Here is a 27,804-nt window from a genome sequence, read left to right on the forward strand (position 1 = left end):
CAAAAGCGTGATGAGAAATAAAATATTTACATAATTCCAAAGCATCTCCCCACATGATACTAAATACAAAAAGAAAAATAATAATTTACAGTGTAGAAATCTGGCAGATATCACCTTAGCTTCACCAGTAATAAGACCTATGGGCATCATGAGTGTGAGATAAGCATGATGTCACAAGAAGGCACAGCAGAATTTTTGTGGCATTCTTAGCACAAATACATAGTCCTGAGAAAACATCAGACTAAAGCAAGAAGTACTTTACAAATTAACACTCCAGTACTCTGGAGAAATATCAAGGTTATGAAAGACAAAGGTCAATGAAAGAACCTTTCCAGATTAAAGGAAAATAGGAATCCATGACAACAAAATGAATCCTCATCTTACATTAGATCCTGGGTCAGTACAAGAACATTGGTGGGTCAGTTGGCAAAACCAGTCTGTAGATCTAAATATTAATATTATTATCAAGATTAATTTCCTGACTTTAATTATTAATTCTAGTTATATTTTGAAGAATCTAGGTAAAGGGTATAAGGGATTCTTTGTACTAGTTTTACAATTTTTTTTAAATGTGTGTTTATTTTGAGAGAGAGAGAGCATGTGTGTATGCACGTGCAAGCTGGGGGAGGGGCAGAGAGAGAGAGAGAGAGAGAGAAGAGAGTGAATCCCAACCAGGCTCTGTCAGCACAGAGCCGGATTCAGGGCTTGAACTCACGAACTGTGAGATCATGACCTGAGCTGAAATCAGGAGTTGAATGCTTAACTGACCGAGCCACCCAGGTGCCCTCAATTCTCTTAAAGTCTAAAATTATTTCAAAATTACAAAAAAAAAACCCCAAAAACTTCTAAAATACCACAGGCATATTCACTCAAGGTAATTCATACATTCATTAATCAGAAACATGTCAGCTCCAAATCTCAAAACTAAGGACCAAAGTTTAGAAATCATATATTATATAAATTAAACTTTGATATTAAATCAGAAACTGTTTCATAAAAATATTGTTGTCATTTGCTTTTTAAAAAATGCTTGTTTTATAGGAACACATTGGTGATGAGGACTCACAAAACCAATGTTTCTGTCTCTACCACTTGGGTATATATCATTGGATGTGTCTGTGTCCATTTCTTTCTCTGAAAAAAATAGAGATAATAATCATCTGCCCTCAGAGATCTTGCAAGCAATCATAACAAAGAAAATCAAAGCAATTATAATGAAAACACTCTAAAGCAGCCCTTGCTATCCTCTGTATACTCAGGTTCAATATTCCATTCTGAATTGAATATGTAAAAAAAAAAAAGTATTTTCCTCTAAAAGTGAATTATTTTGAAATATGATTACATTTTTCAACAGGTTTCTTTTTATTGAAATTGGATTTTTTTAAACCCCAAACCTTTTTAGTTCTCAAGAGGCTGCCTTTTAATTATATCATCCCCTGATCTGGAGTCTTTCTTATTATTTGTTTAAATGTTATTGTTTGGACTTGAATTGATCGCTTCTGTTCAATTTCAGGGTGAGCATTTGCTGCAACACAGGGTGAATTTTTACTTCTATTGCCTTGAGGACATTCATTGGAAACATCATGTTGCACTTGATGGAGACTCTCCTGATGAAAAGGTTCACAAAAAAGAACAAATTAATTTTTGGTAACAATCAGTGGTACCATCCAATGCATTTTCCCATTTCCTTTACTTTTCATTCTCTTTCTTATTGTGCTCTAGCTTCCTGATTCTCTTCATGGAGAAAATACACTGTAATTTATTTCAAAAGAACTCCTATGGCTGCCTCCTGGTCTTAATTAAAACAGGGACCATAGTTTATCTGGACTCCTAATCTAGCTATGAATGCTCAACAAAGAGTCTCAGAACCAGAGCTCAAACCACAGGAAAAAAATCAATCAAGAGGACTCTATCTGTCCTGTTGCTAAAGAGAAATGGGACCCTCTGACTCTGAGGAGACAATCCGCTATTCCAGTCAACTGCCTTTTCCTTTTTCTTTTTCTTCTCCAATTTTCTTTTCTTGGCTTTTAAATTATATATTTACGTGTAACATATAATTTTAATTTTATATGCACACACACTAATTTGAGATTTGTTTTTTTTGTTGTGTTGTGTCATTTCGGCACAAAAGGTGTATTATAAATCCACTTGGAATGGCTAAATTATTTGTGAGTTTATTGTACAACAACTTTTCACTGCTCTTAGTCTTATTTAGCACCTAGGGGACTTCCTTTATAGTGCATGGAGATTGTAGAAATAAAATGCAGTGTTGTTATGACAATGTTCAGCATTGAATACATCAAGAACAGCCAAGCTGACCTGAAATGGCCAATTTGCCCGGCTCAGTTTGTCAGAGTGTTTTTGCAGGTTGCAAATTATCCGTTCAACTCAGAAAGAGTGTTTTCTCTCACAAATACGTGTTTGGTATCCCTATGCATTATTAACCAAATGCCAAGTATTATTCCCCCTAAATTTTAGCTGCAAGACAATCAAATGACCTATGTTTTTGAAGAGTTTTTGATAAAAGGAAGCGACTATGAATGAAGAATATAAAGTCTAGCCTCTTTTTTTAATGAGTATAATTTATTGTCAGATTGGCTTACATACAACATCCAGTGCTCATCCCAACAAGGGCCCTCCTCAATGCCCATTACCCATTTTCCCTCTCCCCCAGGCCCCATCCAGCCTCAGTTTGTCCTCTGTATTTCATAGTCTCTTGTGGTTTTCCTCCCTCCATCTCTGTTTGTATCTATTTTTCCCCTTCCCTTCCCGCATGGTGTTCTGTTCAGTTTCTCAGGATCCACATATGAGTGGAAACATAGAATGTCTGTCCTTCTCTGACTGACTTCTTTCATTCAGCATAATACCTTCCAGTTCTCTACACGTTGCTGCAAATGGCAGGATTTCATTCTTTCTCTCTGCCAAATAGTATTCCATTGAATATATAAACCACATCTTTATCCATTCATCAGTTGATGGACATTTAGACTCTTTCCATAATTTGGCTATTGTTGAAAGTGCTGCTATAAACATCGGGGTACAAGGGCCCCTGTGCATCAGCACTCCTGTATCCCTTGGGTAAATTCCTAGTATTGCTATTGCTGGGTCACAGGGTAGGTCTATTTTTAATTTTTTGAGGAACCTCCACACTGTTTTCTAGAATGGCTGCAACAGTCTGCATTCCCACCAGCAGTGCAAGAGGGTTTCCATTTCTCCACATCCTTGCCAGCATCTGTAGTTTCCTAATTTGTTCCTTTTAGCCACTCTGACTGGTGTGATAGCCTCTTACTATAACAAAGGGAGCACGTTATCATCTCCAGTGCACCCAAGCAGCTCTTAAATTATAATCCTCAAGAGAAACGATCACTATTCCACATACACTACCCAGTGTCTACATAAAAGAATGTCTATGGCTAAATGACACAGTAGAAATAGCGCTGGTTGCCTGGAAATTCAGCTTATAATTAAAGACTTGTCTTTATTTTGTTTTCCCTGAAGAGCTAAAACCATCTTCAAAATACAGTAAGGGCCACTCTAAAATGCATATTGCGGGGCGCCTGGGTGGCGCAGTCGGTTAAGCGTCCGACTTCAGCCAGGTCACGATCTCGCGGTCTGTGAGTTCGAGCCCCGCATCAGGCTCTGGGCTGATGGCTCGGAGCCTGTTTCCGATTCTGTGTCTCCCTCTCTCTCTGCCCCTCCCCCGTTCATGCTCTGTCTCTCTCTGTCCCAAAAATAAAAAATAAAAATAAAAAAAAAAAGTTGAAAAAAAATTTAAAATAAAATAAAATAAAATGCATGTTGCTGGAGAACGTTTATGTATCTGAATGAACACTGTCGTGAAAACACCCCAGGTGAGGTAGGAGAAATGGTGAAGAAGAATCACAAGAAAAGGAGGAGATGAACATGGAGATTCCAAAAATATGTCCAAGTAAAGCTATCAGTGGCTTCTCAAGTTTCCCTCAGGCCAAAGTTCCTTCATTTCTCAAATGGAGAAATGGAATAGTTTCTCTTTGACTTATAAATATTCTGAGGATGCAGGTTATCTGTGTAATGGCTCCCATTAAGATTCTTTCAATATTTCTTTCTGCTTGATTTTCATATCAGTGTGCCAACAGTACTACAGAAAGCTTCACAAAATTAAAATATTGTTACAGCTAGATGTTACAGGTATTACATTATAATTCATGATAAAAGGTTATTCATTAGTTCAAGTTTCTGTTAGCATAATCTTTCTGCCTTCATGACTAAGAAGTAACAATGTTTTTTGCTTTTCTAATAGTGAGTTAATTGTTCGTTTTCCTAATAGTAGCCCTTAAAAAAATGTAAAGAGTAGAGTGACAATATTGCTGCCTCCCTAGTTAAATAGAATAAGGACAGGGGCGCCTGGGTGGCTCAGTCGGTTGAGCGTCCGACTTTGGCTCAGGTCATGATCTCGCCATTTGTGGGTTTGAGCCCCCCATCAGGCTCTGTGCTGACAGCTTGGAGCCTGGAGCCTGCTTTGAATTCTGTGTCTCCCTCTCTCTCTGCACCTGCCCCCCTCACACTCTGTCTCTGTCTCCTTCCAAAATAAATACACGTTAAAAAATTTTTTAGTAGAATAAGGACAGAATGGTGTGCCTGAAAGGGCTACAAAGTTAGAGAAACTGGCTTCCAGATCCATCTTCTGTGTGCATATATGTTATTAATAAAGCAATTTCTTCTTACTGAACTTGTTTCTTAGCTGTAAGGTGGCAAAAATAATAATTAAACCTATCTCTAAGGATGTTGTGAAACTCAAATAGGATAGTATATGTGATCATACGTGTATACATTATTTAAGTGCAGGTTTTATCACCATAATCATCTTCAAATTTTTAAGACTTTGCCTATGAGGATATATGACCAGTACCCACCCATCCACTCCAAAAATACCAAAGGCTCTGAGGTTTTCTATTATTCTTCAGATATTTGCTTGCAATCCATGATACCAGTATAGATCTTTAAATATCCACGTATTATATTAACATTAAAAGCCATTAAAAAGAAGGAAAATACTATAACGTAGAGATGTCATTGGATATTGAAAGTTTAGGAAACCAAAGGTAACACTTTAATGGAACCTGATGATTTCTGTCTCCTCCTTCTCCTCAGGCATCTTTATGGTAAAATAATCTGGCATATAAGTAAATCCCACCGGCTCACAACTTTGTAAGGTGCTGAAGAGGATGAAGCTCCTTATCCCTGGAAGACCAGTGTGTTTTTTTATGGAATGTCTAAAGGTGTGGACCTGGGGAAAATTTAAAAGGGCTGTGGGAGAAGATGGGACAGAGTGGGCCCTGGGGTCTAGAGAGAGAAAGTTATATAGGACACTCGTTTCAACAGCTAAGTCTGGAAGAGCTTCTGCATAATCTAAGGGAGCAAGTAATTTAGATTGAACTTCCACATAATCTCCACACTGTACTTTTCTGAGATTTCCCTAACCATCCAATGGAGGTTCTTCTGTAACTGGTCTGAGAAGGACAGAGGTCCAGGGAGGCCTGGAGAAGAGACAGACCTTACCTGTCTCTAATTTTCTCCAGAAAAGCAGTAACCACAAATGTGTCCACCCACACTCCTTGTGAGTTTCACTAGACAGAAGCACCACCAACCACGTGTGATCTGCCCCCCTCATATTTTAAACTTGATCTTGAACCGTTCTCCTCTTGACCTACTGCGTTCTAGACATACCAATCTCCTGTTCCTTCTTGAAAAAACGAGATCCTTCCCATCTCGGAACTTCTATGTTTTCTGTTTTCTCAGTCCCAAACACTGTCTTTCACTATTCTTTACATAGTCTGTTTCTCCTCATTCATGAATTCTAAACAGATACATAGGCAGACTAGAGTGAGATCAGTAGTAGCCCCATGATTAACACCACGTGGTATAAAATAAAGTTGGCATTAACACTGACAAGAAAGGATGGACCTGTAAATAAGTGGTAGTAGGATATTTAGCCATAGAATTTGGAGAAAAATATTAGTTTCTAAAAATAAGTTCAGATGAATTAATACCAATATCCGAAATACACGCATTAGAGAACGGAAAAAATATATTTTTAAACTTAGAATCTTCTGAAACCAATACAAATCCTAAAATCCTTAATTACTCTATAAAAATTAAAATCCTTTTACAAAAAAAGCATATAAGTTAAAATGTCAGTTGCAGACCTGGAGAAAATATTTGTAATATAGAATTCAACAACCTTTCTTAATGTTCCCCTCAGCTTCTTCCTGATTCTAGGCCCTGACCTACTTGTTTTAGAGCATTTTCTTTAGAAAGCTTGTAAGTGCTTTCTGTGCCCCTTTGAGATATATGTAAATATTTTTTTTTCAGTATTTTTTTATGGTGGTAAAATACACATAACATCAAATTTGCCATCTTTACTATTTTAAGTGTACGATGAAGTGCTATTAAATATATTCATGATGTTGTGCAACCATCATCACCATCATATCCAACCCTTTTAATCTTGTGAAGATGAAACTCTGCACCCCAGACACTGACAACCACCATTCTACTTTCTTCTCTAGGATTTTGACTATGCTGAGTACCTCACATAAGTGGGAACGTCCAGAATTTGTCTTTTTGTGACTCACTTGTACTTAGCATAATGTCATCAGGTTTTATCCATGTTACAACATATGTCAGAGTGTCCTTACTTTTTAAAGCTGAATAAAATTCCATTGTATGTATGTACACATTTTGCTTATCCTTTCAACTCTTGATGGACACTTGGGCTGCTTCCACACTTTCGCCATTGTGAATAATGCTGCTGTGAACATGAGTGTGCAAATATCTCTTTGAGAACCTGATTTCAATTCTTTTGGGTATATACCCAGAAGTGGGATTTTGAACCAGATGTAATTCTATTTTTAACTTTTTGAGGCACCACCATACTGCCTCTCCCTGAGAATACATGGTCACTTTCTCACTTTCCCCATATATGCAACTGGTTTTGAATGTTCCAGTCTTTAATGTCTGGCTCCCCAAATGGGGGACAGGTAAAGATGATGAGGAAGAAGGGCACTGGCCCTTTAAATCTCCCAGAAGTTCAGTTGGGGTGGGGCGGGTGTGGGGGAGCGGGTCATAATGATGGCTGAAATGCAACAATGGCCGCAGCTTTTTTTTGTCTGTACCTTTGTAACTGGAAGCCGCAGCCCACAATTAAAGGATAGATCCAACTATTTGGAGAATAGGGTGCATTTTGTACATTCTGGTTCCCACAAGCTGTGTGTATGGAGTGGGTGCATAGCTGTGTGCCATGAGTAGGGCTAGGGCTAGGTAGCTGCTGCAGTGATAAGAGATGGGATTAAGCAAAATAAACCTTGATTTACCAATCATATCTTCCCGTAGAAGTGTCAAGCAATCAGTAGGCTCTAAATTTCCGAAGTAGTTACACAGATAGATTGTGCCAGTGCAGTTATTGTCTAGCTGGTGAGATAGATGCCTGGTGCTTCCTACTCTGCCATCTTCCTATAATCTTCTCTGTAAAAATTTTAAAACATCTCTTGACAGCTTTATGACCCAAGAATACCTTTCTCAAGGACCCAGGAGCTACTTCTTGGAAATGCAATCTTCAAACGAGACAGAACCCCACGTGTATCTCCAGTTTCTTTGGGAAGGTATGAGTCTCCCTCCTGTCAGAGCTCTATGAGAAAGTTTACTTTCTCCTGGGTAAAGCTAGTTTGTAAACACAGATGACCTGCGTTCTCTGTCTCACCCCCATACTTAGAACTTCCCTGCCCTTCAATTCCAGAGTTGAGTTCATTCAGAGTTCTGGCCTCTACCCTATTGAAATGGCCTTGAATAAAGTCTTCCTTGTGTGTTTATTTTTTCTGGTGCAATTTTTGCTTTGACACCAGAAAATGTAAAGAGCTAGCACAGGTCAGGGGAAAAAGAAAAAAAGATAGCCAAGTTTTCAGTGGTGAAATAAATAATATATTCACATAAGAAAAATCTAAAATGGTCAATAAACATATGAAATAATTCTTTAACAAATTTTTATATAAAAAAACAAATATAACAATAATAAAATGTCAAACTTTAGCCAGTATCCACGCTTGGCAAGGGCATAAACAGAGGGAAATTCTCATAAATTACTTGTAGGAGTAGATTCTTAGTGTATATGTGTGTGTTTTAGCATCCAACAGCATGATAAATGGTTCTCCACCCCTTCACTTTCAATCTTCAGGTATCCTCAGGTCTAAAATGAGTCTCTTGTAGATAGCATGTAGATGGTTCTTGTTTTTTGTTTTTGTTTTTAATCTATTCTGATACCCTGTCTTTTGATTGGGCCATTTAGTTCATTTACATTCAGAGTGATTATTGAAAGATACAAACTTAGTTTCACTGTGTTATCTGTAGGTTTTGTGTTTGTGGCAATGTCTCTGGTCCTTTGTAGTCTTTGCTGCTTTCCACTCACAGAGCAGAAGGAAGCAGAGGATCTCCTGCAGGGCTGGTTTAGTGGTCATGAACTCCTTTAGCTTCAGTTTGTCTGGGAAAGACTTTATCTCTCCTTCTATTCTGAATGACACCCTTGTGGGGTAAAGGACTCTTGGCTGCATATTTTTCCTATTCAGCACATTGAATATTTCCTGCCAGTCTCTTCTGGCCTGTAAAGTTTCAGTGGACAGGTCTGCTACTACCCTTATGTGTCTACCCTTGTAAGTCAAGACCTGTTTGTCCCTAGATGCTCTCAGAATTCTCTCTTGATCTTTGTATTTTGCCAGTTTCACTATGATATGTCATGGTGTTTACCTGTTTTTGTTGATTTTGAAAGGTGTTCTGTATGCCTCTTGGACTTGGATGTCTCTTTCCTTCCCCAGATTAGGAAAGCTCTCAGCTATAATTTGTTCAAATAAACCTTCTGGCTCATTCTCTCTTCTTTTTCTGGAATGCCTATGATATTGATATTATTTCATTTCATTGAATCACTTAGGTCTCTAATTCTCCCCTCGAGATCTAGTAATTTCCTTTCCCTCTTTTTTTCTTTTTCAGCTTCATCATTTTCCATAATTTTATCTTCTATTTCACCTATTCTCTCCTCTGCTTCTTCCATCCTTGCTGTCGCTTCACCTAGTTTATTTTACACCTATTTACAACATTTCTTAATTCATCATGACTATTTCTTAGGTCTTTGATCTCCACAGCAATAGAGTCTTTGCTGTCTTCTATACTTTTTTCAAATCCAGCTATTAGTCTTAAGATTGTTATTCTAAATTGTTCATATATATTGTTTATATCTGTTTTGAACAATTCTGTGGCTGTCATTTCTTCCTGGAATTTCTTTTGAAGAGAATTCTTCCATTTTGTCATTTTGGCCCGGTTTGTGTCTTTTATGTGTTTTAATAGCTTGCTATGTATCCTGCATCTTTGAGAACTACTATATTAAAAAGAGGTCATACACTGTTCAGGACCTGGCACTTCAGGAAGTGTTTTTGGAGTGTGTTGCATGCACTCTGTTTTTGCATATTTGGCTGCTCTCTCCCACTGGTCAGTCCTCTGCAAAGCTCCTCCTTACTCGTAGTGGTGGATTGTTTGTACCTTCCACCAGGTGTGATTTGATTTGTTCATTGAAATAACCACAGAAAAAAAGAAAGGGGGGAGGGAACATTATCCCATACAGAGAGAAAGATGAAAGGGGTGAAAAAAAAAAGACCAGACAGAGAATCAAAGAAACTATAAGGCTTAAGCCAGAGAGAGAGAGAGAGAGAGAGAGAAATAAAGAAGAAAGATACAGAAAAGGTGTTAAAAGAATAAAAATCCATGATTAAACAAACAACCAGACAGAGAAAAAAATATATATATATGACATATATATATATATATATATATATATAAATTTATATATAGATAAATAGATATAGCCTTATATGTAGATATCTATATAAACATATTGATATATAGATATTTATATATATATATACATATATATTTATATATATGTATATATATATATGTATATATATATACAGTGTGTGTGTATATAGATATATAGATACAGATATAGAAATACAATAAGAATTGATCAAAAATCAAATCAGAAACTATGAGCCTGATTCCAAAGGTTGGGGGGAAGAGGAGGGTAGAAAGAAACAGAAGGGAAAAGAGAACAGAAGGGAAGAAAATAAAAAGCAAAAACAAATAATATAAACATACAAAACCTCAGACAGTTGTCTGTTGGTGCCTGGGACCGGTGGCTCTGCTGGTCTGGAGGAGGCGAGGCCATCTGGCTTGCTCAGTGTAAATGACCAGGAACAGACGGGCAGGGTTTGGTGTAAGTGGGTCCCACCTCCACTGGGGGCTGCTGTTCTGTTCTCTGAAACCCCACCGTGTTGGTGTTGGGGAGAAAAATGGTGACACTCCAATTTCTTTTCCCCAGACTTGGTGTTTCAAACCAGCTGTTCAGGCAGTCCTCACAGAGTAGTGCAGGTGGTCAGCTTGCCCTGCTCCACTGTCTCCCTCACCACCTAGGCCCTTGGCTGGGATGCAAAATGCACCATATAAAGGATCCCACACCACACAAACCCAGTTCTGGGGTAGCACCACTCCACCCAGTTGCCAAGGGGCCTTTGGCTGGCACCTGCAGGGTCTTTTGTCCTTGGGGGCAATATACCCTCTTCACACAGTACTCAAGGGAGGGGGTCTATTCTCTCCCTATGCACCTCCAAGATAACTACCCAGCCCTGGAGCTGGTGCACATACTTGGCCAGCTTTGGTCTGGACAAAGTCTCGCAACCCTGAAAACAATCCTTAGCTATTGAGGCTGTTTGCAAAGTAGCGACTGGCTCCCTCTGTATTTCTCATCCCCAGTCTGTGGTCCGGAGAGGTTTTTCTCTTGTCCAAATACATCTGAAGGTATCCTCATGTCTAAAATGAGTCTCTTGTACATCGCAAATAGATGGAAAACCCAATAGACTCCACCAAAAGTCTGCTAGAACTGATATATAAATTCAGCAAAGTCACAGGATACAAAATTAGTATACAGAAATCAGTTGCATTCTTATATACTAATAATGAAGCAACAGAAAGACAAATAAACAAACTGATCCCATTCATAATTGCACCAAGAATCATAAAATACCTCGGAATAAACCTAACCAAAGATGTACAAGATCTGTATGCTGAAAACTATAGAAAGCTTATGAAGGAAATTGAAGAAGATACAAAGAATTGGAAAAACCTTCCGTGCCCATGGATTGGAAGAATAAATATTGTTGAAATGTCAATACTACCCAAAGCAATCTACACATTCCATACCATCCCAATCAAAATTGCACCAGCATTATTCTCAAAGCTAGAACAAGCAATCCTAAAATCTGTATGGAACCACGAAAGGCCCCGAATGGCCAAAGTAACTTTGAAGAAGAAGACCAAAGCAGGAGGCATCACAGTCCCAGACTTTAGCCTCTACTACAAAGCTGTAATTATCAAGACAGCATGGTTTTGGCACAAAAACAGACACATAGACCAATGGAATAGAATAGAGACTCCAGAATTGGACCCTCAAATGTATGGCCAACTAATCTTTGACAAAGCAGGAAAGAATATCCAATGGAAAAAAAGACGGTTTCTTTAACAAATGGTGCTGGGAGAACTGGACAGCAACATGCAGAAGAATGAAACTAAACCACTTTCTTACACCATTCACAAAGATAAACTCAAAATGGATAAAGGACCTGAATTTGAGACAGGAAACAATCAAAACGCTAGAGGAGAAAGTAGGAAAAAACCCCTCTGGCCTCAGCGGCAGCAATTTCTTACTTGACACATCTCCAAAGGCAAGGGAATTAAAAGCAAAAAATGAACTATTGGGAACTAATGAAGATAAAAAGCTTCTGCACTGCAAATGAAACAATCAACAAAACTAAAAGGCAACCGATGGAGTGGGAAAAGATATTTGCAAATGGCATATCGGACAAAGGGCTAGTATAAAATCTATAAATCTATAAAGAACTCACCAAACTCCACACCCAAAAAACAAATAATCCAGTGAAGAAATGGGCAGAAGACATGAATAGACACTTCTCTAAAGAAGACATCCAGATGGCCAACAGGCACATGAGAAGATGCTCAACGTCACTCCTCATCAGGGAAATACAAATCAAAACCACATTCAGATATCACCTCACGCCAGTCAGAGTGGCTAAAATGAACAACTCAGGGGACTATAGATGCTGGAGAGGATGTGGAGAAACCGGAACCCTCTTGCACTGTTGGTGAGAATGCAAACTGGTGCAGCCACTCTGGAAAACAGTGTGGAGGTTCCTCAAAAAATTAAAAATAGATCTACTCTATGACCCAGCAATAGCACTGCTAGGAATTTACCCAAGGGATACAGGAGTGCTGATTCATAGGGGCACTTGTACCCCAATGTTTATAGCAGCACTTTCAACAATAGCCAAATTATGGAAAGAGCCTAAATGTCCATCAACTGACGAATGGATAAAGAAGATGTGGGTTATATATATAATGGAATACTACTTGGCAATGAGAAAGAATGAAATCTGGCCATTTGTAGCAACATGGATGGAACTGGAGAGTGTTATGCTAGGTGAAATAAGTCAGACAGAGAAAGACAGATACCATATGTTTTCACTTATATGTAGGTCCTGAGAAACTCAACAGAAGACCAGAGGGGAGGATAAGGGGGGGAAAAGTTACAGAGAGGGAAGCAGGCAAACCATAAGAAACTCTTAAATCCTGAGAATAAACTGAGGGTTGATGGGGGGTGGGAGGGAGGGGAGGGTGGGTGATGGGTATTGAGGAGGGCACCTGTTGGGATGAGCACTGGGTGTTGTATGGAAACTAATTTGACAATAAATTACATTAAAAAAAAAACAACAAATACAGTACCACACTTCCACAGCTTCTCTTTTTCCTCCTTTTGTCTCTGTACCACAGGGGTTCCTCCCCGTTGCCACCCCTCCCCATGTCTATACCGCCCATTTTCTCTCCCAATTCGCATATATGCACCCAGCTGTCCCACCAAGCTGTCTCTTTCCACCTGCGGAGATTTTTCTGGCACTCTGCAGCCTGTATTCTTGGTATTCCAAGTGTTCTGACCTCAATATAGCTGTGTTTGAGGGACAAGGGAAATTCTAGTCCCCCTAATTCTCTTCTGTCTTTACTTCTTTTGTTATATGTGTGTTTTTAAAGACTGGTTAGTATCCATTGCAATTTAAAATGGGCATGGCTTTTTGTCCCAGGAAATAGAATTTCTAGTTATTTATCATAAAGCATTTCTTGCTAATTAACTATTTAAAAGAATAATAAAAATAATTAAATTTTTAATGAGAAGTTACTTAGATTTTAATGATGAAAATTAAGTTTCAGAAGGAAAGTCTTTCCAAAATGGAGAAATGCCTAAACAGAAATGTAGTACACAAAATGTTAAACGTGGTAGATTTAAGGAATTAATTTTTATTATATTCTTTGTATATATTTTTATTTTTTCCTTAATTTCTCCTACAGTCAAAAACATTAATAAATCTAGCAAAAGTATACCATTAAAAATTGCTGATAGTATTGTCTTATATCAAAATGTAAACCCTCACTTTGGTACAGACCGTTTACCATTACTCTACAGTAACCTCCCAGAAATGAATGGTTTCTCTGAGTGATTTAACATCTTAAATGTGACACTTGAAACACAAGATGTCCCATCCACTTTCTTTACCTCACGTCTGGGGCAACAAAGAGACAAAGAGGAAGAACGTACCTTCAAAATAGTGTTCAACCTTATTTTTGCATCAGGATCATTGCTTAAAAAGATTCCCCAATCTCACCTTTGCTTCTTCTCCTTTTGAAGGCCTGTTGTTGCTGGCTGGGAAGCTGCCCACCAGCACGTACAAGCTCAGCATTCAGAAATAAGTAGCATCTTTCTAAATATTGCAGGTACATCTGATGAAGGGTGGGTGTTTGTTTCATCTTTGACTTTAATCTGCTTCTCTCTCCTGAGGCGTAGGGATGCCTGCAGCCTGGAAAGCACAAGGCACATGGTGGACACCCTGATAAATATTAAATGATGATGATGGTAATGACAGAGCAGCACCCCGTCTTTGCAGCTGTGTAATTCCTCCCTTACATTGTGTGCCTCCTCAGACAGCTGTCACATCCTTGCTTTCAGAGGCAGAGATTCCTTGCCAAATTAAAGCTTGAGAGGAACACATTACATCCTCATGTCATTGTGGAAGTGTGAGATGTGAATGCCTATAGCCATCCACGTCACTCAGAGACACATCTATTTGATAAATACTGTCTCAAGAGCCAATTCAGATCGACTAGCTGGCCAATTCAATCAATCGTACAGATACCTGATCCGGAGAGTTTATATGATGCCCAAACTGCTGGCCAATCCCAGGGGGGGGAAAAGCCCAGCCCATCTGAGACTTTTCAGGACATTTTAGTTACTAGTATTAATTTAATAATCATGCATTTTTAGCTAAACTTTTTTAGACATGCTACTTAATGAATTTATTTAGCAAGGGCCTGAGTATATATTATTGTCAATACCAGCATTGATTTTTAAGGAATTAAGGAATACTGCTGAGACCTACAATTTGCTTGATATCATATTAAGTACTTTTCGTGTATTTTCTTGTTTAATAAGCAAAACACCCCAGAGGTAGATACCAATACTGTACTTTTGTACACTTGCAAAAACTGGGGCCAAGAAAATGTTAAGTGGTTTGCCTTGGGTCACATGTAAGTAGGAGCAGTCCAGTTCAGTTCCCCATGATTCCGTAGTCTTCATAAGTTTTGGGGGAATACTTTTAGATGGAGAGAACACCTTCACGATAATATCCATTCGCTTATATGTTTTTAAATTGTGTACGAAGTATCTTTTGTTCAAAGTCTAATAAGAAATAAGCATAGCCAAAGAAAAATTTCAAGTTCATGTGCTTCAAGCTAGCAATTCTACCTCTTCCAACCATTTTTAAAGTGGCAATTCTATTCAAATTACAGTAAAACTACAGATAAGAAAATGCCCATGTGCAATAATAAAGGGATGGTTTAAAATTACAGAATGGGATATTCTTCAACTATTAAAATTGAGTATTATAAAGACTAATAGACTCAAAATGCTGACTATACAACAGAAAATAAGAAAAAGAACATTGCTGTATAAGCTGGCTGACAGCATAATAAAAAAAAATGAATAGGGAGTAAAACTAAAAATCTATAACGAAATGTGTATTAAGATTATGGGTGTGTTAAGATTATGGGTATATTTCCTTTTTGTTTCAGTAGTTTCTAAAAATGTGTTATGTTAATTTTGTAATGGAAAACATTTAAAAAAGAGATCCACTATCAAATCAGATTCTTTATTCTAAATGGTGGTCATTTTAAATTATGATAATGAGTGTTTCAGTTAATCATGTATATATTTTTTCTTTCTCAAATAGTTAATTCAGCAAAAAGAACAGTTCTGATGTATCAAAAGATTTTTTAAAAAAACATACTTTGCTAAATCACTGACCAGATTCGTTTGTATAACATATTTTATTTGATCACACATTTCCAAATATGCTTACTACAAAATTATTTTTTTAAAGGAATAAAATTTTAGGAATTTTTATTATGATTTATGCAATTTCTGATTTACGTGGTTTACCGGTGCTTTATGTGTTAATTAACTCACCATCACTAGCACATTGAAATTATATTTTAGACCACTAATTGAAAAAAGTTGTCAATTTCTGCACTTAGTCATGCAGCTATAAATTTCATTGTCTCCTTCATGAGATTAAGGAGTGTCCAATTATGACAATGATTTTAATCCATGAATTCATGAGGCATTTCCTAAGCTTTCCTTAGTTTCTACTAAATTGCATAATAAACTAGATTGTAAAGGCAAGCCACATCATGAAGAAAAATAATTATCGCCTTGTCTTGAGAATGGAAACATTTTCGTATAAAAGCTCCTTATGATGGGAAGTGGGGAGGGCCTGCTGTGAATCCTTGGCCTGCAAAGTCAGGCCCCCAGATAAGTGCCCTGAAAGTTAATAGGGCAGGCAACAGAGAACAGACAGGTCTTTGTGAAGAAAAGGGGCTGTCAAAATTCCATCTTTGTCGTAAATAATTTTTTTAAGAATGTTTAATTCTATCTTTAAATGCTTGCAACTTCTGATATTAATTCCTGTCTAAAACAACACCTACACGAAAGCCTTTAAGCTAGAGTTACTTATTTAAATTAAGCACTTAGACTATGCAAGAAACTATTTTATTATTCAAACTGGAAAAATAAATTCTATTCTTGACTTCCCAGGGTTAGATGAGCTCTTTCTATTTGTCCACCTATCTATCTATCTATCTATCTGTCTGTCTAGTTGCTGTTTTACTTCTGAGTGTTCTCTTACTTTCCCCATTTATATATTGGGGGAAAAAAGCATATTCCTTCTTTAAATACCAAAAAGGCATAATATTTTGTGTAATGGGAATTATTTATCATCAACCCTCAAGCTACTAATTTCTTTAAAAAAAGAACTGAAAAAAATGTTTACATTAAGTCATTTGCTCAGCTGCAAATGCCAAAACAAGGATTCAAATGTATTTCAATTGTTTCATCTCATAGTCCTTACAATACTCGTAGAAAGAGGTGCTGTCTTTTGAGAATGGTTTTGTGGGAAAAACAATCTTGCTTTGCCATTCTGAGGTTTGACTATTAGCATAAATATTGCTATGAAAAAAATTAATAGAAGCTGAATGCTTTATAAACATAGTGGATGGATTTATCATTCTATTCAGCAATGATCGTTTATACTACCCCACTGCTGATTTAAAATGCAATGGTTGAGATGTAGGCAAAGACAAAATTGAGTTATATCAAGGTGCTGTGTGTCACTGTGCTGGCCAGGGTATCTAATGTAATTTGTCTGTTACAGTGTTTGTGAAATGTTCCATCTGGCACAATATGCCTCTAAGACAGAAGGTGTTGGCATATTAAGGATGCAAGCATCTCACATATGACTATTTACCCATTTATTATTTCAGCAGAAAGGAAGACAACCTTTAGAAAACAGTGAAGAGATTAGCAAACACAGACATTTGATTCAGATATCAATTTGAGGACTGCTGCATTCACAATACATCAAGATATTTCAAAGGGGATTTTGTTTTGAAGCTAAAAACAAATAAATCCCAGAGATTTTTGTTCTTTTTGTGCATGGAAATTATACTTTTTACTTTGCTTGGCTGGTTTTCATTTTAAGAGAAAGGGATTTTTAATTTTTTTTTTAAATCTTTATTTTTGAGAGAGAGAGAGACAGAGTGTGAGCAGGGGAGGAACAGAGAGAGGGAGGCACAGATCAGGCTCCAGGCTCTGGGTTGTCAGCACAAGAACCCGACACGGAGCTCCAACTCATGAACCGCAAGTTCATGACCTGAGCCAAAGTCAGAAGCTTAACCAACGGAGCCACCCAGGTGCCCCAGAGAGAAAGGGATTTTTTCAAAGAAAACTTGTAATGTCACCACAAGGCATGATATGTTAACAGGGCAAATTTTCAGTCAAAGGCGAAGAAAGAAAAACACTCCATTACACATCTAGCTCTTTCATTAAAAACGAAAGAATCACTTGATGGCCGTTGATTACATTTCATGGATCTTTTAACAAATTGCAGTGAATGCTATCTTACCATGCATCACTGCTGCCAATTAACTTGGCACTTTTTAAAAATAATAAGTTTCAGAATGGGAATATATACAACTGAAAGGAGGGGACGCCGACATTCGATTGAAGGAGAGAAGAATGGGGTGTGCTATTTTACATACTGGGAATAACAGACGTGTTGAAACTAAAAGGACATTCACATCCTCTATCATATTGACTTGTAACGATCAATATTTGAGAGAAAATTATGTAGGAGATACCCAACCTGGCACTTCACACCCATCACCTCATTTAATCCTCAACACAAGTCTTATGAAGATGCTGTTATTATCCCATTTTGTCTATGAGGAAATCGAAGTTAAAATAAGTTAAACAATTACTCAAGCTTGGCTTTACCCCAAGGACGATCTGACTCCAAATCCTGTGTCCTTTCCATGGAGATTCCCTGACCTGGAATATTCCAGAGAGAAGTCCCCCTATGGGAGTATTGTGATAATGCACAATTAAAATTACGCTAAATCCCATTAGAAGCTCTATGGTTGCCTTTCACGGTTTATTCCATTTTCCTTCCCTTAGGTGAGATTTGGAGAATTCATCAAACACAAATCTGGCTGAAATGCAGCCCAGCAGACCTACACTTCCTGCACTTCTTTTCTGTCTGAACCTCAATGCCTCTGCACCTGGAGGTTGCACTTCTGTGTCTTTTTATAACATAAAACAAAACATTTTCCATATTGACTTCCTTTTCCTCTCTGCCAAAGTGCTATTCCTTTTAAACATTTCCATTGTTGACAAAACCCCCTTCTGACAAGAAAGTTGGCCTTCTCCCTCCTTTTGGATGTTTCATGTCTTTTTTACTATCAACTCCTGCCATTTCTGACCCAGTGCATTTCACAGAAAAGTAGCTGCTTTTTCAGACCTACACTAAAAGGGAAACACTTTTAATTTCAGATATTTTTGTTAAGATGCCTTCTTTTCCTTGTAGGTCCTTCCTTGACATCAATCATCCTCCTGTCTGTAACACACCAGGTCTCACTCTATAAGAACAGTAAGAAAAATACCTTACACAATCAGAACCATACTCCTTACCTTACCATACTATTGGTAAGAACCATACTATTGCCTTAATCTACTTCTCTGAAATAATAGTTTCAACTGCCTCTCAAATCAAATGAAAATTCCATGACATGGCCTTTCAATTTCTTCACAAATTGATAAATTAACCCCACCATTCTATATTGGCTATATTAATATCTCCACGTATAAATTGTTTGATCTTCTGCAAGATAAACCCTACCTGCCTCTTCCTGAACAATATGTATATATTGATGTATACATACACATATACCTATGTACCATGGTATATAGATGCGTGTATATGTTTTACATTATTATGTAATAATCTTTCTAATGTAGGTATTCATGGTGTGGAAATCCGTATTACTGTCAACCTCAGTGTTAATATTAGCTAAAAATTATTAGTTTTACCTTCTACTGAATTTTATGTAGGTTGAGTCAGAATGTACATTGTTTTATATCTGACTTCTTTCTCTTAATGCTTTTGAGATACACTTATTACATACATCATTTGTTCATTTCATTTATGGCTGAGGAGTGGTCCATTGTGTGAATATAGCACAATTTCTTTATTCATTCATCTGTTGATGGATATTTGGATTTTTCCAGTTATTTTAGATTATTAAAAACCTTTGTGGACATAGGTTTTTCTCACTGAATTAAAAAAAATGACTGGAAAAGTTACTTTGCTCTTTGACTTTCTTCCCACCAGGAACTCAGGTTTAACCTCTCCTTATTAAGCTATCTTCTTCTGCTACATTTCAATTACCATGAGGAAAAGGATTATATCCTTTTATCCAGCACATGACACATGTAATATCTTCCAGTAAGTGTTAGATGAATTAAACATTGTCAGACTGCTGTTTAAGATAGTTTCTCCAAGAATCCTGTTTTGATACACAAAACCAACCTCTTAGCACTCATGAACATCCTTCTATATTCTGTCCTTTCTGTGACTTTTGTCTGAGGTTCTCTGGGTTTGTATGTTTCTCTTGACCTTCTTAGATATCCTGGTTTCTATTTCTTTTGTGACTCTCAGGGACAGCCACATGGCCATTGCCCTCTAAATATGGGTGGCTGGTTCATCAGCCTAATCCCGAAATGTAACACACACACACACACACACACACACACACACACACACACGCACGCACATGCAGACCAGAAACTCTAGGGTGAAGACTGACCTCAGGGAAGAAATCTGGAATAACTGTTCATCCAGATTCATCTCTTTGTGAAATTATCTCCCTAAAGGAAAAGGATAAAATATGAGGGAGCAGGGAAAAGTTCAAGCAGGATCTGCATTGCCAGTGCAAAGTCAACGTAGGGCCCGAACCCACAAACCATGAGGTCGTGACCTGAGACAAAATCAAGAATTGGACACTTAACTGACTGAGCCACCAGGCACTCCAGAACACACAAATAGTTCTTAAATTTTAGTGTGCAAAAGTACCTGGAGATGTGTGGGAAATTCATATTCCCAAGGCTTACATTCAAGTATTCTAAGTAGGGACAGTAATCACATTTTAAATAAACGTACCAGGTGACTCAGAGACAGATGTGTAAACTTTTGCTGCCCAAAGTGCGGTCCTTGGACCAGCAGCATCAGCATCATCTGCAAGCCTTATTAGAAATGTAGTATCTTGGGGTCCTCCCTAAACCTTCATCATCAGAATGGACATTGTAAGAAAATTCCCAGATGATTCCAGTGCTTCAGGTACACAGCACACTGTGAGAAATGCTGGCTATACAAACCAAGTAGGGATGGTGGTCCCTCTGACTGTTGGTTATTTTTCCCTAGAAGATTCTAATTATATGGTAGCAAAATATAATAACAGAAACAGACAACATTTAGCGTTTGTTAAGCACTCGCCGTGTGCCAACCCCACTCTGTATGGTTCCCGTGATGCTTTTATTTCAGTTCTGATAGCTGGGAAGTTTTGCAGGCTATAAGAGAGAGCACACCCTTGGGGGACTAGACAGTCCTGGGTTTGAATCTCGATGTTTTTTTTACCTGCTAAGAACATAACCTTGGCATGCTTTATAATGTTTCTAATTATTAGCATGGCTCCTTTAGAAATAATGCTCCACTGCAGCTTTTGGTGAGAAGTAAAAGACCCCCGAGTGACGTAGAGCATGTTAAGTAGTTGGTTCTCTCATTTCTGGACCTAAATAAAATGTACATACACTCCCCATTTCCCTGGCCTCCATGCAGTGCCGATCTGTCATAATTCTATTTGTTCTTTTAATAATTCACTTCAAATTTAAATATGTTTATTTTCATCACAGTGCATTTTTTCACATGTTCGGGGTGCATTTTTTCTCTCATTCAGTCAAAGAACATTCGACCATTCTGTCCTGCGTTTAGAGTATTAAAAAGAATGAGAGATAACTTGACAAAATAATTCTGAGATCACAATTCCACAGTGACCTGTAATAATATTATATAGCACTAACTCAGCCATTGTTCCAAATAAATATTGTGTACCTTCCAAACTAGACGGAGGCAGATACGGAGTCTCTTTTCATTAGTCAACTTGCTGCAACAAGTCATAAGTGTGAAAGGTAGCAACAGGACTGTACTCATATCTTTAGGATATGAAAGTTATTAAGAACCTGAATCTGAATCAACGCGTAAAGAACCATGTAAATAATTAAATTATTTGCTAATATGACTCTGAAATTTCCATGACCACCTGCCCTCCTTCTTGCAGGAAACCAAGTTATATTTCTTACAATCTGGGGCTCTGTTCGTACATCTGTTGTTGAAACTATTTATCTCACTTAAGACAGAGACCGTAACTTACGTGTTTTTCTGCAGCAAGTAACACTCTCCCTGGTCTAGAAAAAGTCCTCAAGAGGTATTTGTTGAACTGAACTAACCACAGGAAGACAAGATATAGGAATTGAGATTTCCTGACTCAAAAAAAGAAAAATGCAGTATTGAAATATATGATTCCTCTCTATCACAGCTTTATGACATATAGAAATAGTTTAACTATTAATATTGAACGATTATTCTTCATTTCTACTAAGGATAAAATGGTTTTACTGTTACCCATAGAAGAATTTTCATGAATTAAATAAGCACCTTCTGACCAAAACATGTGAGACAATAGAACACATCCACTAGAGAGATCAGAGAACCTTGTTTCAGAGTTAAAACAAAAATAAAAACACATATATACATATGTGTGTACACACACATATATAAAGGTAGTTTAGGCAGAGTGTAATATTTTCTGGAGAACGATGAAATGAGTGATTTCTCTTAAAATGATACTAAAATACATATTGAAATAATTTGGAAAATTAAATATATAAAATTATTTGTGCCCCCCTACACCCCAATCATAGACCACCAGAGACAGCCACTGGACCAAGTTCTGTCTTCATAGTGTTTAATTACACACTGTGAAATCTCAAATTCTATTCATGGCCCAATCCCTTCTTCTCTTTATTACTATCTTGTCTTAATCATGATATGATCCCTGCCATTATCTGCGACATATGGTATTGGTTTGTTGTAAATTTGAAACTCAAAAATGTCATTTACAATGGCATAAGAAAAATGAAAGCTTGTAAGAGTGAACGTAACAAAATATATGTGAGACCATTAGCTAAAATTTGCATAATTTTCCTGAGATATTTAAAAGTAATGTTTTACAGTAGACAAACCCAATATAGTAAAATTGTCAATTTTTTTTCAAATTGATCTATAGATTTGATAAAATTGCAAAGCAAACTCTCACTAGTATATTTCAAAGAATTTGACAAACTTATTCTAGATTTATGGGATAGAAAAGAACTAAGAAAAGTCAAGACACTGATGAAGAAGAATCATCAGGTAAGATTTTTAAAAGTAATTAAAACAGTGTGGTATTGGCACAGAATTGATCAAAGGGACAGAGAGGAACCAGAAACAGACTCAAACATGGAAACCTATTTTATGATGTGGCTAGTAATGAAAATCAGTGAGAAAATGTTAAAATATTCAAAGCATAGTGCTGGAACAATTTTTTTTTTTTTTAGTTGAAGTGTAGTTGACATAGAATATTGTATTAGTTTCAGGCATACAACAAAGTGATTCAACGTTTATACACACAACAAAGTGGTCACCACAATAAATCTAGCTACAATCGAACACCATACAAAACGGTTTGACTATTATTAACCGTAGTCTCTATGCTGTACATTGCATCCATGTCTTACTTATTTTATAACTGGAATTTTACACCTTTTAACCCCCTTACCCTATTTCGCCTCCCTCTCCTGGCAACTACCAGATTGCTGTCTATTATCTATGCATCTGTTTCTGTTTTGTTTTATTTCTTTTGCCTTTTAAATTCTACATATAAGTGAAATTGTATGGTATTATTAATAACAAATTTGTTACAAAATTGTTATAAATTAAAAGCACTGTATTACTTGTATGGAAGAAAAATTAAAATATATTCCTAATACTATATGCAAAAAATAATTTCAGCTTAATCAAAGACAAACTTAAAAAGGCAAATTTTTTAAACCTTTAGAATAAAATATAGGATAATTGTTGTTCAACTCTGAATGTTATAGGACTTACTAAACAATATATGAAAAGGCATAGAGGACACAAAGAGAAATATTGAGAAAATTGATGATAATAAAATTATGAATGTCTGCTCATTAGAGTACAGTATTTAAAGAATATAAAGAAAACCCATTTAATGGGAGAAGACATTTGCAACATATTAACTGACAAAATTTATAATCACTACAAATCAGTAGGAACGTGTAGAAATAATTTCTTTCAATGTGTATAAGACTTGAACAAGCTCTTTAGAAAAGAACAAATACAAGTTACCATTAAATATCTGGAAAGATGTGTGACCTCATTGGTAATTAGAACAATACAGGAAAATCCACAATAAATGACCATGTCACAGACGCAAAATTAGCAAAAGCTAAAAATTCTGGAATAATTAGTGTCGGCGAGCCTGTAGAGCAATGGGAAGTCCTATATCTTATCGATTGAAAATTTGCTCAATTTCTAGTCCAGCATCTGTCAAAAAGAAGCTATTCCACAGAGACACCAGGAGATATGTATAAGAATCTGTAACATTGCTGCTCATAACAAGAGGAAGAAAAAACACCTAGAAATCGTTCCACAGTAAAATGGATATAGAAAGCATGGGATAGTCACAAAGAGAATACCATAATGAAACTCAATCATAGGCAGCTACTTTATCAGCAAAAAAATAAAAAACAGTTGTTATAGAGGATAATGCCATTATTCTATTTATGTAAAGTTTAAAAAAATGGAACTAGGGAATTTATTCAAAGATGCATATATGTGCAGAAAACTATTAAGAGTGAATCATTAGCACAACACTCAGAAAACGGAACCCTGTTGATGGGAGAGGTAGAGGGCAAGACTGGGAAATGACTCAGATTTTCACTGGCGTTGGTAATGGTCTAATGCATGGAGGATAGTTTGATGTCTATTCTTGGTAGTATATCCATTGTATACACTCTCGTGAGACATATTGCACATTTTTAAAATTCCTTTTTAAAAATGCACAGAAGTCAGATGCTATTTGGATGCAAAAATCCCCTGGCAACTATTGGAGTCGTTTAGGGAAGAGATGGTGTCCTGTCTCGGTAGAGACAGAAAAGAATCATTGACTAGAGAGATTTGTAAAGTGCATTCCTTTCAATTAACAGTATTTGTTGGGTCCACAATTTAACATTGTGATCGAATGAAACAAGTTTTCAAACTTGATTCCTAGTTTGGGGCGCCTGGGTGGCTCAGTTGTTTGAGTGACCCACGTCAGCTCAGACCATGATCTCACGGTTCATGGGTTCGAGCTCCATGATTCGGATCCTTTGACCCCTTCTCTCTCTGCCCCTATCCCACTCATGCGTGCTGTCTCTCAAAAATAAAAAGACATTTAAAAAAAAAAGAATTATTGCTAGTTTATTCCTTGTCCAACTTAGTGGATGTCAGAACCATTTGTAGAAAAAGGAAACACTAAAGTTGGTTTAGGAAAGGATTTTTTACTCTTATAGCTCAGATAACTTGGACTAAATATATATTTCACTCAGTGAAAGTTTGCTAAAGAAATGAGATTAAAGTTTTGGAGGCAATGTGATCTCATCTAGCTGGAACTTCCAATCTTAATAATTTTATTATCTTGAAATACTTTTGTATGCAGTCCACAGGGTGTGCTTGTTTGCCTGTGCGCCCAGACATATGCTTGATGGTTGTGCCACTTACCGCTGTATTTCCTCTCAGTAACAAATCCACTCTTTGTTGCCCTGCTTTGTGATACTATAGCTGGACCCTGGAAACATTTCTTCTTTGCAGCTGGAACAAGATTAAGCTTTGTAAGTTGATGGCACTGGAGGAACACTACAGGAGGAAGTGACTTCTTTTCTTCTAGTGTACTTTTCCCCTGCTCTTGCAGCCCTTGGCGGACATGCAGAACACTCATTTACACTCCCCTGCAAATGAATTTCAGTGGTTGCCCAGAGGGTAGTTTCCCAGAGTATTGTGGTGGTGCCCCTAGAAGCAGCTTTTCAGTGGTTCTCACCAGCACGGTACTTGGTACTTTCCTGCCTTCCAGCCCTATCTGGCAGCATCCCAGCAAATTTCTCTGCCATTAGGGCCGCTAAAGCTACCTTTTTACAACGAAGTCTGAATCGCAACCTTTGTAGGGGATAGGGAACATCTTCTAATGTGTTCCTTCTTTAGGTACTCTGTCTTATCCCTAGAGGTAGTGGCTGCTTCCAAAATGCCCTATTCTGGAATTCTTTAGCATCTTATTTATTCCTTTGCCGTTAATCTGTTGTTATTTAATAATTCTTTCTATTAAATTAACCCTATTCAATTTATTGTATGATCTCTATTTCCTGGCTGAAGCCCGACTGATAGAAAGATCAAGACTCTTCTGCTGATGAGTGCCCTACAAAATTTTTCAAGAACTACCTGACCTATCTCCACTTCTGTATTCTAATCTCCCCTAGTCAAAGGCTACCTTAGAATTCTGTTTGAATAGTATCTGTTTTCTTTTACCTTTAGGTGAACAGGTTTTGCACCTGTTACACAAAGACTGTAACTCTTTGTTCTGACCTTTGGTGGCAGGGAAATTACCTTTGAAGAGTCACTCAGAAGGCAGAATAATCCACAGTTTTCACTGAATATGCTTTTAGATCAGAAAGCTACATGTTCTCTTTGAACAGTGAAAATAAATAGAAAAAGATAAATTTTAAAAAGCCAATATGTTTCGACAAATGATATATTCGTGTGCCATGGAGAATAAATGACTTCAATAATCATAAAAGAATGCTGCTGGAATCACAATATTTTTTTTCCAAATCAGACTTTATTCTATGAGATAAGTAAACTACGCATCATCCATTGACTTTTGCCTTCATTAGCCTCTGAGTTTCTGCTCACTGAAAATGAAAGCCCCCCCCACCCCCACTCTCTTTTACCTACATGATTAATGACACTTGCTAATCACCTGTCTCTTTCTGCATAGTTCACTGCAAGTGTGAGAAATATTGTCAGAAACTAAATAAACCTTTTGGAGTTGACTGATTTCTCCCAATTTTTATGATTTTACCCAGCATCTGAATGGCAATTTATTTTAAAGTAAAAGAAGAAAACTCTCTCCAAGATTCTGATTTCAGATCCCTACTAAAGCAGAAAATGCACAACCTAAATAAAGTTGTTTCCAGAATTTACCTGATAAAACTTTTGCCTTTGTAAGGCCTTGTCAAAATACATTTAAAAGGCAATTTAATTGTTTCTTTTATTCTTATTGTTCCATGTGCTGATTGAGCCGAATGTGAATAAGCTGTATTTTATCCAACTGACTCCCCTTCCAGACTTATTGTACCGTTCAAACCACAGATGGAATTTGTGGACAGATATACAATTTTATTTATTTTTTTAAATGTTTGTTTATTTTGGAGAGGGAGAGGGAGAGACAAAGAGCACGCAAGTAGGGAAGGAGCAGAGAGAGACGGAGAATCCAAAGCAGGCTCTAGGCTCTGAGTTGTCAGCACAGAGCCCGACGTAGGGCTCAAACTCGCAAACCATGAGATCATGATCTGAGCCGAAGTTGGACACTTAACTGACTTAGGCACCCAGGCGCCTCAACAAATATAAAATTTTAAATCTAACACATGTTATTTGTAAACAGAATGAGATTCAGGGTGTCATTCAACTTTGTGAGTATGTCTAATCTGGAAGGTTAAACATAGTTTAAAAACATGAAAAGAACATGAACCTCCTTTCCACTTGCTGGATGGGATGCTGTCTGATTCATGAACACTTTAATAAAGCCAATTAGATATGTAAAAAATTTAGCAGAACGCATGCTTATTAACATAATTATGGGTATTTCATTTATATTTTACACTTATGTGCATAAATAGTACTTGTAAAAAGAGAAGCACATATGAAGTATATTTTTATTAAGGATTCTTAACACAGTAAAAAAAAAAAAGGCAAATCATTGGAATTCACATATGTCGAACATTGGAGTTGAAAGTAAATTGAAATCTCAGACCCGTGGTGGTTTTGGAGTCTAATTTCTGATGAATTGTGGGTTTTTTCTTTGTTTTGATTTGTTTTCTTTTGTTCTGTTTTATCCAAGACAGAGAGTTCCTTTTCATTAGAGGAGAACTGGTTTCATGGCAGCATGGTATTTAGAAAAGTCTGGGTCTTCAAGACTAGAGAATCTGAGTTCAAATCTTGTGCTTGCCCTACAACTTTGGACCAGTTAGGTTAGCCCGTTGGGCCTCAGTATCTCTCTCCATCTATAAAAGAGAGAGAATAATATTCAACGTAGAATTATTGGAAGGACTGAATTAGGTGATGCAACTAAACTACAGAGTACAACTCCAAACACAAAATATGTAACTTGCCTTCTCTACTATGGCCCCAGCATTCACAGAACTACAATCTGAAAACTCCAAAACATCATAGAAAGGTCCGGAGGCCTAGGCCAAGTCCATCTAGGGAAGGTTCACCACTGTGAGATTTTAATCATACCCAACTGTCTATCAGTAGTTAGTAGTGAATTCTTGATCTCCATGTATCTATGAGC

General features: G+C 37.1%; 1 long non-coding RNA gene across 2 annotated transcripts; it reads left to right on the top strand.

Moving 5' to 3' along the window:
• Positions 1-224: 224 nt before the first annotated feature.
• On the top strand, positions 225-22,547 carry LOC109258429 (uncharacterized). Of its 2 annotated transcripts, XR_002076314.2 has the most exons (5): positions 225-396; positions 1,514-1,618; positions 5,131-5,258; positions 7,534-7,640; positions 22,429-22,547. It is a non-coding gene; the product is annotated as an uncharacterized LOC109258429 (long non-coding RNA). The 2 variants fall into 2 exon arrangements; XR_002076316.2 differs by lacking the exon at positions 22,429-22,547 and having other exon boundaries at positions 7,534-7,847.
• The last annotated feature ends 5,257 nt before the right edge of the window (positions 22,548-27,804 follow it).

This window comes from Panthera pardus, unplaced genomic scaffold (assembly GCF_024362965.1).
Source record: "Panthera pardus isolate Hobbes unplaced genomic scaffold, ASM2436296v1 HiC_scaffold_16, whole genome shotgun sequence".
NCBI classification, from domain to species: Eukaryota; Metazoa; Chordata; class Mammalia; order Carnivora; family Felidae; genus Panthera; species Panthera pardus.